The following is a 13938-nucleotide window of genomic DNA, read 5'->3' as shown; positions in this document are numbered from 1 at the left end:
TACGGCCAGGGCAAACTGTTTTATGGACAGATGGGCAAAAATTTCTTGGAAAAAATCCATGGCAGCAGAGTCATAATTTAAAAATAGTTCTAGTGGGATTTAGTTTTCATTTTAGTTTTAGCTCTTCTCCATCCAGAGTTTGTTACTGCAGCAAGATCACTGGGAATTCGGACAGAAGTGTGGAGGAAAGTAAGAGGAGGTTTTTTGTGCCTTTCCAAAGCCTGCTGAGTTGACTGAGAGTTTTCTTCTGGACTCCTGAATCTTTTGTGAGTCCTCGGTGAGAAGAGGGTCCTTTCCCTCAGAAGTAATTGTATGTCTGCTGTATCTTAGACATCAACACTGACCTGCTTGACAGCAAATGACTGCCTCTGCCTCTATGTCAGCAGCATCACAAAGGTCTTCAAAGTTTCTCTGAGAGATTCCTTTCTCCTGTCTTTTTATGAAGGACACCGAATTTTGTTTGCATGGGTGTGCTTACTCCTGCCATTTGTATTTTTGCACACCCATGTTATTATAGGTTAAATAACTTATGATTGTGATTATTATTGCTGTTATTATTGATTCAAGTAGTTTATAATACAGAACGGTGCTCCACGTTGCCTGGGGAAATGATATTTATTTGGCTGTGATATGTGTCTGAACATGTCCCTATCAAACTGCCTCTCAGGTCTCACCCTAATACTACCCAGACTCATTTACCCATTCCAGCTGAGTTTAGCAGAAAGAACAGCACTTGCCACTGAGAGACAGAGAAGGGGGGGTAGAGGGAGAGATGAAGGTGGGAGAGGATGCTGTGGATATCGTGAGAAGCTGAGAGTTTGTGGTGCTCATAGAAGGGAGGGACCAGACCTGTGGGTGTTAAAGAAGCAGGGAAAATGGGGAACTGGGCAAAGCTGAGGGCATACCAGTACTGTTGTACAAAAGCTGACAAGGAGAAAGACAGATGTATGGCAGGGGATGATCTGGGGCAGGGGCAGGGAGAAGGAACCAGGGGTCTTGCAGTAGGGCCAGCATTGTACAGACAACAGATCATGAATTCGTAGGAATCCCCAGTTCCTCTGTTCAGAGAACAACTTGTTATGAACACTCCTAATAGCATATTTGGTGTAAAACTGCTTACATTGGCACCACACCAGAATTGTGGTTTTGCTGGTATTCTCTGAATCCAAGGGTAGGCTGACCTTCTATTTCCCATCTTTTTCTTTGTATATATTCAGATGTACCAACAAGCCAGTTTATGGGAAAAAGTTGGTATTTTCAGTAAAACCAGAAATTTTAGCATAAAGGTTAGAAATGGCTTCAGAACAAACTCCTCATAGTTTCTAAGAAATTCTTCTTCTCTTCAGCTAGTGCTACCCTTTCTTGATCTCTCTGAGCATAGAAACATCTTTTTTTAATTGTTAAACAAGCATTGAGGTTTTTATCTCAGTATTTTTTAGAAGTTACGATTTTGTAAGCCAAGTTCAAAGTTTGATTTGAAAATGGTTGCTCTTGTCAATACTGGGAAGGAGTTGGGTGGGACAGCTTCTGTTCTCAGCTCTGCCAATGATCCCTCATGGGATCTAGCCATTGAAATTTTATGCTTTCTCAGTTTAACCCATCTGTAAAATGAATGCAATAAGCAACCTCATGAATTTGTTGGGAGGCCTCTTTAAACGTCTGACAAGTATGTTGATGTCATCCCATGGTTGCTTGCACATGCAGACTAAGTGCTTTTTAATTCCTATTTTCCTTTCTCAGTCGAATCTTGTTTTTCTGTCTTACTCTTTGCTGCAGCCTTGTCAGAAAATGCTCTGAATTCATGTGGAATCTGTTGAATTTGTGCTTGATCAGGGACCAGAAGCGGGTTTGTCTTTTAAAGCGCAGATACCATATTGCATGTTTTCCAAAGATGTATCTCCTTCTCAATTAACTTTTTCTGGCATTTTACCAGATTTTAGTACTGTAAAATTTAAAGAATCTGGAATCTACATTGTACATGTGTACAAGGTTCATTTAATTAAATGGAAAATATGCTGCATTGACTTTTTTAAAAACTGCATGAAAACCAGTCTTACAGTAGATTGAAAACAGGTTCATGTTCCATGCAGAATATTTCAGAGATTATATCCTCAACTCTTTCCTGTGCAACTTCAACTCCATATTAGCTACTGCAATTGACCCATCTTTATTAAATTGGATTTGAAATAATGACCATATCCTAAGAACAAGTTAGCTGAACATACTGTAATTCCACATCTTGATACCAAGCATAAAACTAATTTTCCTGACACACTAAACACAAAATCTATCCCTGGATAATGCTATATCTGCAACAAACAGAGAAATCCAAGAAAATGTGAAGTTAATGCTGACATTTTCTCCCTAGTACTTTTCAATACATCATGCTCCTAGGAAATCTTTCTTTGATTTCAATGAAAAGCATATTTCCAGGTGTCTGGGTGAACAAAGACTTAAAACAGGCAGTAAGAACAATTCCTTAATTCTTTCTGTGCAAGCTGGACTACAGGTTACAGCCATGAGTCTTATCAAAGGACAGAGTCTGCCTGCTCAGAGCACAGCTGATATGGATTAGATTAGAAGACTGTGATTTAAAGTATTAATAAAGTGGTGGGAAATATGGGCCCTTTCCTCCAGATCTGGGAGTTGTAATCCCTTTGGAAGCGAGGCATAAAATATAATCTACATGATGGTATTTCTTATTAATTCCTTGCACAAAATGCTGCCTTTAATGAACTCTACTGTTAAAAGTCTCAAAAGTTAATACAGTATTAAGGTAACAACTTAATATGTATACACCAGTCACCTTTTACAAGATGGTATACAATTTCCAATTTTATTTGTTCTGCATGGTTGAATATTGAGACAAATGGAACAAGAACATGGGATGCCAAGAAAGAAAATGTCCTCTAAGATCCTTTGGGTACCATCTCCTTCAGTAGCGAGACATCAATGTCTACTTCAGCTTGCACAGATTGTCAGCCAGCATGATTTACTTCTTAACTTTTCTAAATCTCTGCACTTTCCCCAATAGTACATCTCACACACACACTAAGTACAAGCCAAACAACCTGTTTTTGCTATTTCAGATCATTGTTTGTTCTACACGTTCTACCAGAACTTCAATACCATTTGGGCATAGGTAAACTAGTGTGCGGCAACCATGACAGCTCTTTCTGTTTTTTTACCCTAAATTTAAATTTGAAGAGTGTTTTGGTGTGGAGAGAAGGTTTCTTCTGCTATGCACTCTAGATCTTGATGTTGAATATGACCAAACCCTACTTGGATATCCTACAAGAAATTTCTCAGAACCATTAGGACATACTGCAAAACAATATTTTCAAATTCATACTTGAAGGACCTTGAAGAGATGTGCACCTACACGCAAAATTTAGGATTTCAGTGCTCTAATAAGCACCTTTTTTTTGCTCAAGAAGAGGGCCATGTTCTTGCTGTTGTACTGTCTCAGGGCACAAACCATACCAACTATCATATCTGAGTGTGTAAGAGATGCATGTCTGCACTGTCCTGTATATTATTAACCCTGAAACAACTCTCAGGTAAATCCATTTTTGCTGCTGGCAATACACACAGCTGCATAGATAATGACTGTACTGTGCAGCTCAGTTCCTGCCTCAGATTTAAAGCATGGTCTAGGGTTTCACATGAGGTGGTCTTTGAATTTCAAAGAAGAAAGCATTCTGTAAGCACGCTTCACCACTCACAAAATGGCACGCTTGATGCCAGAACCACCCTCATTTTTTAGAAGCCTGAAGATGCCAAATAAAGTACTAAAGTACCAGTATGTGAAGGAACCAAATTCAAGGCCACATGAAGGACAAATTGGAGCAGAGATATGAAGACAATTTCCAAGAAAATTATTTAACCATTAGGCTATTGGACATTTGAAGGAAAGCTGTCTCCCCTGTTGAAGCTGTTGTGACACTGGAGCGAATGAGAACTGTGCGAATAACTGATTTGGGATGGTTTGATGAACCAAAAGACCACCAGACTAAAGCTAGATAATCACCTATTTTTGCATAGATAATTAAATATTCACTGGAGAAGAAGCTTGAACATTACCCTCCTTTATTTCAGACAGATCTCTGCTGACTGAGCTATTTGCCAGAAGTACAAATGTACCACAAGCTCCTTCCCCTCCTCCTGTTCCAGCTGTACTTTATGTGAGAAAGGCCCGGCCACCCACCTACTTGCAGGAAAGGATTCGTAGCTGCGAATGCCAAGAAAAAAAGAGAGGCACCTTCCTTCTGACTTAGCTGCCTAAGCCTCTTTGAGAGACATAATAGGATGAAAGGTTTCCTATATCCTCAGCTTCCCCACTCAGTTCCTTGCTTAGTGCCCTAGGTTAACACTTCTGTCCTTTCCTTGCACTCTGGGCAGACATCTCTAGCTGCCTTCACCGAGTTTGTGAACTCTGCTCCCTGAGGCAATGCCTAAGAGATGGACACCACAACATCAAGGCAAGAAGACTAATACTGCCCTCAGAGGCTCTTCAGCAGTGCAAACTTCTGAACTCTTCCTATGTGGATTATGAAGACTCTAGCATATGAATAAGAAAATTTTGACATCTTCATGACATGAAAGCTAGATTTATAAAATTGAATAAAAGTAACATGTGGCTTCAATGCTCCATTTAGGCTAAGCATTTTGATAGGACAATATTTTATTTACCAAAAGGTCACTGAGATAAAAGAAACACTATCCACTTATAACATTATTTTGTAACATTTACATCTAAACTACCCCAGGATAATTAAATTCCTATTGGAAAACAAACAAACAATCAACTAACAAATCAAGACAACCTTTTCTTTAGACATTATCTTCTTCCCATGACAGCCAAATTCTCTGACCTATGTTATTGGACCTGTTGTACAGCTTACAAACCTTAGTCCAAACTAAAAGGATGTGTGTGATACAAAAATAAAAATCAGGCTGATGACAAGTGATGTCCATGTTGCTGTTGTTTTTAATTAAAAAATATAACTAATTGTCCAGAATTAATTGTAACAGGTGTTCCAAGTAGAAAATGTGTTTATTATTGATTGATGATTTTGTGGTTTAATCTGGCAGGCAGCTAAGCTCTACACAGCAGTTCACTCACTTCCTCCAGATCAGCCAGATGCTGTGATGCACAGTGCAACTGCTCACCACCCACTGACCTTCCCCAAGCCCAGACCCACCCCAAGCAGCGACTCCCCTCCAATTTTATTATTCAGCACAATGCCAAATGATGTGGGACAAACCCCTGTCCAGTTTGAGTCACCTGTCCTGGCCCTGTCCCCTCCCAGCTCCTGGTGCACCCCCAGCCATCTCGCTGGCAGGGCAGCATCAGAAGATGAAATGTCCTTGGATCTGTGTGAGCAGTGCTCTGCAACAACTAAAACATCAGCGTTATTCTCATCCTAAATCCAAAACACGGCACTATACGAGCTACTAGGAAGAAAATTAAATCCAACCCAGCTGAAAACAAGGCATGCATTTTTTGCCTTGAATCATGAAAAAATGCATATTCATAACACAGTATGACATTTGCCATCCATCAATTTTATTGCACATTGTTTCACACACATTCAGCAGATCAGGTACCGCAAATCCACAATCACTGCCTCTATGCCCACTTTTAAAAATCAGTTGGAGGAGCAGGAGGCTACTGCAGTCTTTGGGCCACCAATATCCATCCACACACAGACCCACAGTCAGCCTAGAGAACGCCTGTAACCTGCCTATCTGAGGGTACACACCATGCAACTCAACCACGAGATCTGGCATTTTCCAGAGGACATTTTCAATTGTACATCTGCCTTACAGAGTGTGCTCTAGGTCTGATCTCGAAAATGTCCACAGCTCCCCTGCAAAATGTAACTCCATATCTAACTTAGCAAAAAGATAACCTTAGCCATGAAAAGATGCTGGCATGATGGTTTCACAAGAACAAAAGCCACACAGACACCTGTACACTCACAGTGACATGTTGCTGTAGGGATCCAGTGCAGACGTATGCAAGAGTCTTTACCTTCACCAGAACGCAGCAGCAGAACCACAGTGTACAGCGACTTCGTGCTTTTGAGTAGATCAAGGTGAATAGTGGATTTAGGAGAGCTGGGTAAAAGGAAAAGAAAAAAAAAAAAAAAGTCAGCCTAAGACAAAGCCTTCTACTTTTATCCAACAAAGCAAGCAAAAATGTCTTGCAGGTGATACAGAGCTCTTCACTGCCAAAGGAAGGGAAAGCTAACCTTTGGGTTTTTTTTTCGGTAGCAGTCAATCCACGAACATTCCTGAATGGAACATGTCTGACTGCTGAATTTTTTTTTTCCTCAGAGATATCAAGCTGCAAAATTTCAACACTTTCCTAAAAATATTGGCTTTCCTATATAAAACAAATAGCTGAATTCTAGAAGAACTTGTAAATAATATTCAGGCAACTGAAATGTATGAATTTGACAAAGAAATACCACTGATAATGGGGCTGTTCCACACACTAAACCAGAGGATCCTGAAGGTTTTAAGAACATCCCAAAAGGCATTTGGTTCCGTAAAGACTCAGGCCTTTACAGTAGTAGCCTGAGCCCTACATCCTAGTGGATGAACTATGTTCCACAGTAACCGAAGTCATCGGTGATGAAAAGATGTAGCTCCCTCTCTAGTATATGTGGCAAATACCTGTGTGGCGAACTGGAAAATCAAACAAAGGCTTGCTTGGACAGGGGGAATCATGACTTTCCACAGCTATTATAGCCAAGTTCAACCAACATTTTTATATTTTTATCACTTTTTGCTAAAATGTTGTGATTGTATTACCGTCATGCTTAATGTTTTTATTTTCCTAAAGGGTACAAAAACTCTAATTTTCTAGCAAAAATACTGTTTTCAAATGAGAAGAGATATAAAATGAGACCTTATCCGTTATTCATGAGAGACAGATGTTATTTTTGGCTGCACTGTTTAATGAATACCATATTATGCTCTTTTTAACCTTACACCAGAAATAACATACTTCTAGCATTCATGAACTTCAAGCCATTATCAGTAAAAGCTTCTATTAACATCCAGAACTTTTCTCAGTTCTCACTGCAAAAGCTTTAAGCTGTCAGCTACAGTCCCTATTATAGAAAGACTTTTTTTTTCACCTATGAAAAGATATTCATGCAAAAGATATCATCCTTGGCAGTCAGCTAGCTGATGTTGAAAACAGTCTGCAATATTTTTCTGTTGTATTCTTTATGATATTGGATTTACACACTTGATGTCTTGCTGTATTTTTTTTAGTGCAGGTGTGTTTTGTTTTCTAACCTTTTAAAAAACAAAGCACTGCACCCTTTAATAAATACTATCTTGTTTCTGCTTATTTTCACTGATCTGGAGAAATGCCTGCCAGCAAGTATCAGCTGAAACTAATTACCATCAGTACAAAATCTCCAAGCTGAACTGGGATGCTAACAAAAATGCAGAAAGAAAATGAATAAAATGTTATTTGGGAAGCAGAGATCAGTTTTGCCAGCCAGTGACTACAATGAAAAATAAGAGCCTGCATACAAACAGTTATTATTAACATTTCATTTTTGTATGGACAACTTTCTTTACAGAGTAAAGGCTGTGGCTGATTCAAACTGCTTGATTTAAGACAACTACAAAGATTGTGCGATGCCTGCATGGCAACTGTGTCAGTGTGTGCAACGGGATTTTTTTCCACTGAATCTAATACGATAGCTTGAAACAAATGAGGCTGTTCTAAGGAAGACCCTTAAAATCTAAAGCCTTATGCATCTGTCTCAGTTTCCTACATAAGGGATAGTTTCTAAAGATATAGGGACAACCTGAGGTTTCACCCTAGCATGAAGTACAAATGAGCCAAGCTCAGGAGCTAGCGCATGAAGAAAATAAGTAGGATACCTTTACAGCCTACCTCAAGCTGTATAAATGGCTTCTCTTCAAAGTTTGGAGTAGGAGTGTCCAAATTACTGCCTGTGTCCTCATGGACACGTGGAACCATTCTAGCATTCACAGATCTTGAACACTTCTTTCCTTCTGCCACAGCAACCTGCTGCTCTGACCTTTACATAGGAACTCACCAACCAGAGTGTGGAAGTCAAAAGTTGATCTGACAGCTTTACTAGGGAAGTATTAAGTTGATAAGAGACAAAGGAACAGGATAAAACGAAAACAACAAACTTATGAGCAAACCCTGTCTCATATTGCACAATTGGGCTGAGGGAAAACAGAGCAGCACTTTCATGGCAGCAGGCAAAAAGACAAATTTCTGGCACTCCAGTTCACCTCATGATTACCCTGGCCACAGCAACAGTCAGCAGCTCACGAAGCAAAATGCTGTGATCAGAGCAAACCACATGTCATTACTGTTCCCACAGAAGCTGACATATTCTTTGATGAGATAACAGAAAAGAGCTCAACAACACACTTCTTCCCAAGGCAAATGGAGCCTCGAGCTGTGAGGAGCACACCCCGTGACAAGAGCCATAGCAGGCCACACATGATAAATCCTGCAAACAGTAAGGAGAACCTCAGTTTATGCAGGCAGCATGTGAGCAGGACTTACTACATCTTGCCTGTGCTGATCTTAGTGCTTGGCATCTTAGTGCCCGGACATCTTCATGCTCTTTCCTTTAATTTCTTCTTCTGAACAAAATAATAGTCATAATGACTCAAGCCAAAAGTCCTTCCACGTCTGTATCTTGTCTCCAACAGTAGTCTGGCAATCTAGCAAAATAAACGATAGCAGTAATACCAGTAATTATTTGCACTTTACATATCGTCAATGTGAAAAGGTAATCAAATGTGAAGTCTTATTTACCCTTAGGGAGTCCACATACTTAGCATCACTGATTAGCAAAAGAACATATCCCTGAATGCATAAGTGAAACCCAGAAAGAGAAAGTAATATATTACTGGCAGTAACAAGCAGAGCTCACTGGTCAAAGCCATAGTAAAGTGATTTTAACACAGCTGAACAGAAGACAATTTATGGTGTTTAGACTACACCAGTGCTGGCACTGACAAATACTCTAAGCAGGCCAAAAAAACACTCAAAACTTTTGGGTAAATTTAAATATGTCTGCACATGCACATGAATGACTCAATGCTTTATTGTAATTCCTTCCTTTCCATTCTCTTTTTTTTTTTTAAAGTATTTCATACATAGTATAATTCACCGTCCTGACTACTGACCTGGAAATTTAAATAATAAAATGCCTCAAACTGCTTTGAAGTTACAGATGTCAATGAAAAGTGCTCATAAAATGCCTTTGAGTTTTTATTGTTGTTTGTACTCTTTTATCTCAAAAATAATCAAATTGCCTTTTTCAGATGTCTTCAGACTTCCTTGTATTTCCTGCACACAACTGCTGATGGCCAGGTTTTATCCGAAAAACCCTTTTACAGTTCCATTAAAATTTAAAAGAAAGTTAGAAATATAGGGCTAGGGTATGCTGATAGAGAAAGGTTTTAATCTTGTAAAAGGGAAAACCAGCATATTTCTGTGGGATAATACTGCCAAGAAAGAGTAGGATATTGAACAGAGAACAACAGTATTATTCCTTCACAATGCAGATTTGCATCAGACAAGCATTTGTTCCCCACTTTTTTTTTTTCCTATTGAATATTTTCCTTCTATCCAAGTGTTCCAAATGTTTGAGGGAAAAATGTGAGGTGTGGGAGCCAAAACACTGTCTAGAGAGCCAGCAGTTCCTTAAACCATTTCATCACGCTGTCTCCACTTGGGAGACTTGGGACAAAATTCTTTCCTGGTTGACTGAGCTGATGTAAGGAATAATCTATCAGTTTTAAGTATTTTCAAAAGGACAAGTTTCACACAGATTATGATCATGCACAAATCCAGTTCCTGGGCCTGTAGTTTTTATTCATGGGGTTAAATTATATAAATAGCCTAATAAGGGGTCCAATACAGCCTTAGATGATTGCATATCAGCCATCCCTGCAGTGTGACAGCAACACCTTGCTGTAAAGCATTGGGAGCCCTGTTTCATGAAGACCAGGCTGTAATGGATTGGTAAATAGCAAATAGGACAGACAGATTCTCAAAACAGTTAAGCATTTAATTCTCAGTGATTTCAGGAAAATAGAGGTTAAGTCTACACAGTGCAACAGAGAATGAGGTAGAGGTCTCTAAGCTAGAACCAGATTTGCCAACATGTAGCCACAGAATGGGGCAAAGCTGTGGAGAAATGATACCTTGGGCCCTCAAACCAGACAACTTCCTCAGCCTGGCATGGGCCTGGCACTAATTAGACTGGCTGTGAGGCTCACAGCTGCAAAGTTCTGCATCAGAACAGCCACGTTGCTTCTGACTGCAAAGTTTCCTTAATCATTGGGTATTTCGCTTCATTGTCTTAGGGACCCAAAATCTTCTATAAATACTTCCCAGCACCTCTAAGCAGACTCATGTGCACAGATTTTAACCCAGAATCAGTCCAGAGCCTTCACAAATGCCTCTCCTTGTGGACTTAAGTCACTCACAAAGCCATGTTTTGCTGAAACAAAATTGCTGAAGACATACAAATCTTCATATGCCAGAGGCACAGAGGAGAGGTAAGGATAGAAGATGCCAGATGAAAAGGAGAAAGCTATTTTCAAGTCAGTTTTAGGATCTGTCAGGGGTAAAAAAAACGTGTAACTTACCCACCTACATCTTCAGATAAATATTTTTTTAAGCCCAGAATCTGTTCTTGATGGATGGGCAGTTATTCTAGCTGGAAATGCTTCCCACAACGACAGTTTCATACCCTCCCTTGGCAGCTGCCTTCCTTGTTCCACCCCTCTAACATACCCTCCCTGCTGAATTTACATTTTCATTCCTTTTCTGTCTGTAATTAGTTCTGCCATCCTCCTGGACGAGCATGAACAATGGTGCTGTTCCTCCTTGTAAGACTGTTTTGATGCGAGACAGTCAGGTCCTGTGTTCCCATCAGTCACCTCTGCATTACATATTCTCACTTCTTTCCACATAGGTCTTCATTTCCAAAATATCCATCATATTAGCTGCTCTCCTCTGATCTCTCTCCAGCTTGTCTGTGTCTTTTTTAAAATATGTTGCCCAGAACTGAACACAGTACTACAAATCATGTGTTGACTACAGCAAACTAAGAACTCTTGCCTCACATATAATACCCTTGGTAGTAAAATGAAATACAATAGTAGGTATTTTTCTCATTAGTGCTGCATTGTTTACCAACTCATACTCAAATCACCATCAGCTATAATCCCTAGATACTTCTCCATGTCTTATATATATGGCCTAAAAGATTTCCCACAATCTATATTTATTCTTTCTTATGTGAAACACACTATGTTTGCATCTGAAACTTTACTTGATTGACTTCAGTCCTTTTCTACAGTTATCACCGAGTATTTTTAAGCCCTATTCTCCAAAACATGTTTGGCTCTTCTTAGATTATATTTTAATGAGAAGTTAATAATGAAAGTTCTGAGTAGCACTGAATACTCCTTGAGTATGGGCTCTTCATACATCAGAATATCTTGACAATAAACAAAAAAATAATTACCAATTATATTTGTTTAGACCAACCTTAGCTGCAAAAGACCAGTCTTACTGCAGCAACTACACCTCCATCACATTTCTGAGCTTTTCAGAGGAAAACTTCATCCAATTAAAAAATATATATATATATATGATGGGCACTGCATTTCTTTCACTCATTAAAATAACCACCAAACACATCATTTAGCTTGTCATGAGTCATTTGTAATAGACCCACATTACCTTCTCTTCATTGTCTTACTTTTCTCTGTTAAGATTTCCCTCTGGTCTCTGTAAGTGCAGTATATAAAGGACATCAGTAGGTGAGAAATAACATCTTTGAGACTTCCTTCTTCTGTCCAAGCCAACAAAAAGTGAGATAATTAACCCAATGCAGTGTTCCATCTGTTGATCTCTTTCAGCACCTGAGCTGGCATGTGCAAAGTTACCTGCGTATCTCTACACTGTACTCCAGTCTGGAACACATGCAAAGAAGCTCGTTATCCTCAAGTACAGACGCAGTACTCAGAATAAAGCAGATTTCTTGCAATCATTGATGGGTAACTGAACATCCTATAACAGTAGGGGAAAAAAAGGCATCCCCCTTTACACACCAATATCCTGTGTGGGAAAAATAAGACTACAGTTAAACACACCTCCAGCTCCTCTCTCCTCCCATCATGACCACCACCAAGTTAAAAGTCTCCAGAAAATGGAAAACTTTTGGAAAGCATTTATAGTGTTTCATTCTGTATCTGGCAGCAGAGGGGTTCATAAAAAGGCAAACTTCAGAGAGCAGCAGTTTCTGAAGCACTTGTTGTGTTCATTGATTTTCATTTTTTTTCTGACAGAGAAGAATAACCATGAAACTGTGCTTAAGAAATATGAACAGTTCTGCATTACATATAAAAATGAAACGTGAGAGAGGACCTTTAAAACAGAGTATAGAAATAAGGCCAACCTATAGAAGACTTTGGGGCTGATGTAAACCTGAAGAATAAATATCTTATAGAGAAAAATGAAGAGGAGAAAGTATAGGAGGCTGGGTCTATAACACAAACCACAGTATCACTGGAATCAAAGTCAAAAACTCTAGGAGAGAGGTAATTGAAACATTTGACATATAACCCTTAACATAGAAGTTATGATCTGCCATATGAAGGAAACCATCCACTCTGGATGGATGAGAACAAGATTTATAAATGATGGACACGGCTATTATACAACAGACATGACAACAGACCCCAAACCCAACCTCTGATGTGATTCCTTCTTTTCTGTTGCCAACTCTCTCCTGCATACACATCTTGACTACCATCTCCTTCACACCTTGTTTTCCTTTGCTATGTCTCCTTTTTTAGCCATCTCTGAAAAGTCTGACTTAGATAGCCCACAGTGTGTCTTATGTAGCATTGATGTGATTCAGCATCTTCAGAGGCAGCTAAAAGTAATGCTCAGTGAACAAACTGATGCTAGTAAGTTTGCCAAGTTTTGAAGTAACTCTATATTTCTCTGAGAGTCAGAAACTCACTCTGTGTTTGCTATTTCCACGGCTCTTTTCTGCATCTTTGGACTGCTTATCTTGCTTTGCTTTCAGGGAAACAGTATCAGACTTAAACAGAAACAACCTCAAGTCCCATTGCAGAACCCATATCTTTTCTTTTTCCCAAAAAGGAAAGATAATAACTATTGCTGCTACCATCTGAAAGACTACTGAACAACAGATTTACTTATACAAACTAAACCTTCCACACTTTAAAGGAAAAAGAATATAGAATACCATTGAAAGAAAGCTTTCTTTTACTTTGCAAATGATCTAGCTACCTTCATTTTTCTCTTTTATCTTTATTGAAGTCAAAAAGATTTTCAGAGGCTCTCAGCAAATTGAAATGTCTGTACTCAAAGACTTCAGAACACAATGTAGTGCCACGACAACCACTTTGGCACCTCCATGTCCGCTGGTTCCTTCAGAATTAATATAACATAGGATACTGCAAAGATTAATTGAACGTGTTACTAACAAGTTTAATTATTTGTTTGGACCTAACTATTTGCAATAGTCTTCTACTGCACTTCCTCAGATGTTGTTATTAAACTTCAGATTGGAGAGTATGTGTTGTACTTGGGTGGCAAAATAATCCTGGTGGTAAAATTTAAAACCAAAATCTTCAGATGACCTAGGGCCAAAACCATCTATGATGTACCAAGGAACTCCAAGGTGGGGAAACTCTAATGGGAGTGCTCCTGAGCAGTCTCACTGCATGACAGCTGCACACAGCTCCAGATTCACAGGCTGGACACTCTGCTCAGGGATAGTATTCTCAGGTCTAGACTTCATGGACTTTGAGCATCTCTGCAATGAAATACAGAACTGACATTGATTCACACTGATGTGGCCAGCA

At 39.3% G+C, this 13938-nt stretch overlaps 1 long non-coding RNA gene across 1 annotated transcript in view; it reads right to left on the bottom strand.

The window, feature by feature from the left end:
• Nucleotides 1-13938, bottom strand: part of LOC118256667 (uncharacterized) — a 45789-nt gene that overhangs the window by 16510 nt on the left and 15341 nt on the right. Inside the window, exons 2-3 of the long non-coding RNA XR_004781279.2 lie at nucleotides 8579-8739; nucleotides 5987-6123 (exon numbers count right to left, since the gene is read on the bottom strand). This is a non-coding gene — a long non-coding RNA (uncharacterized LOC118256667). The remainder of the gene's footprint in view (nucleotides 1-5986; nucleotides 6124-8578; nucleotides 8740-13938) is intronic.

Source organism: Cygnus atratus, chromosome Z (genome assembly GCF_013377495.2).
Source record: "Cygnus atratus isolate AKBS03 ecotype Queensland, Australia chromosome Z, CAtr_DNAZoo_HiC_assembly, whole genome shotgun sequence".
Classification (NCBI taxonomy): Eukaryota; Metazoa; Chordata; class Aves; order Anseriformes; family Anatidae; genus Cygnus; species Cygnus atratus.
This window is presented reverse-complemented; position numbering and strand designations above follow the sequence as displayed.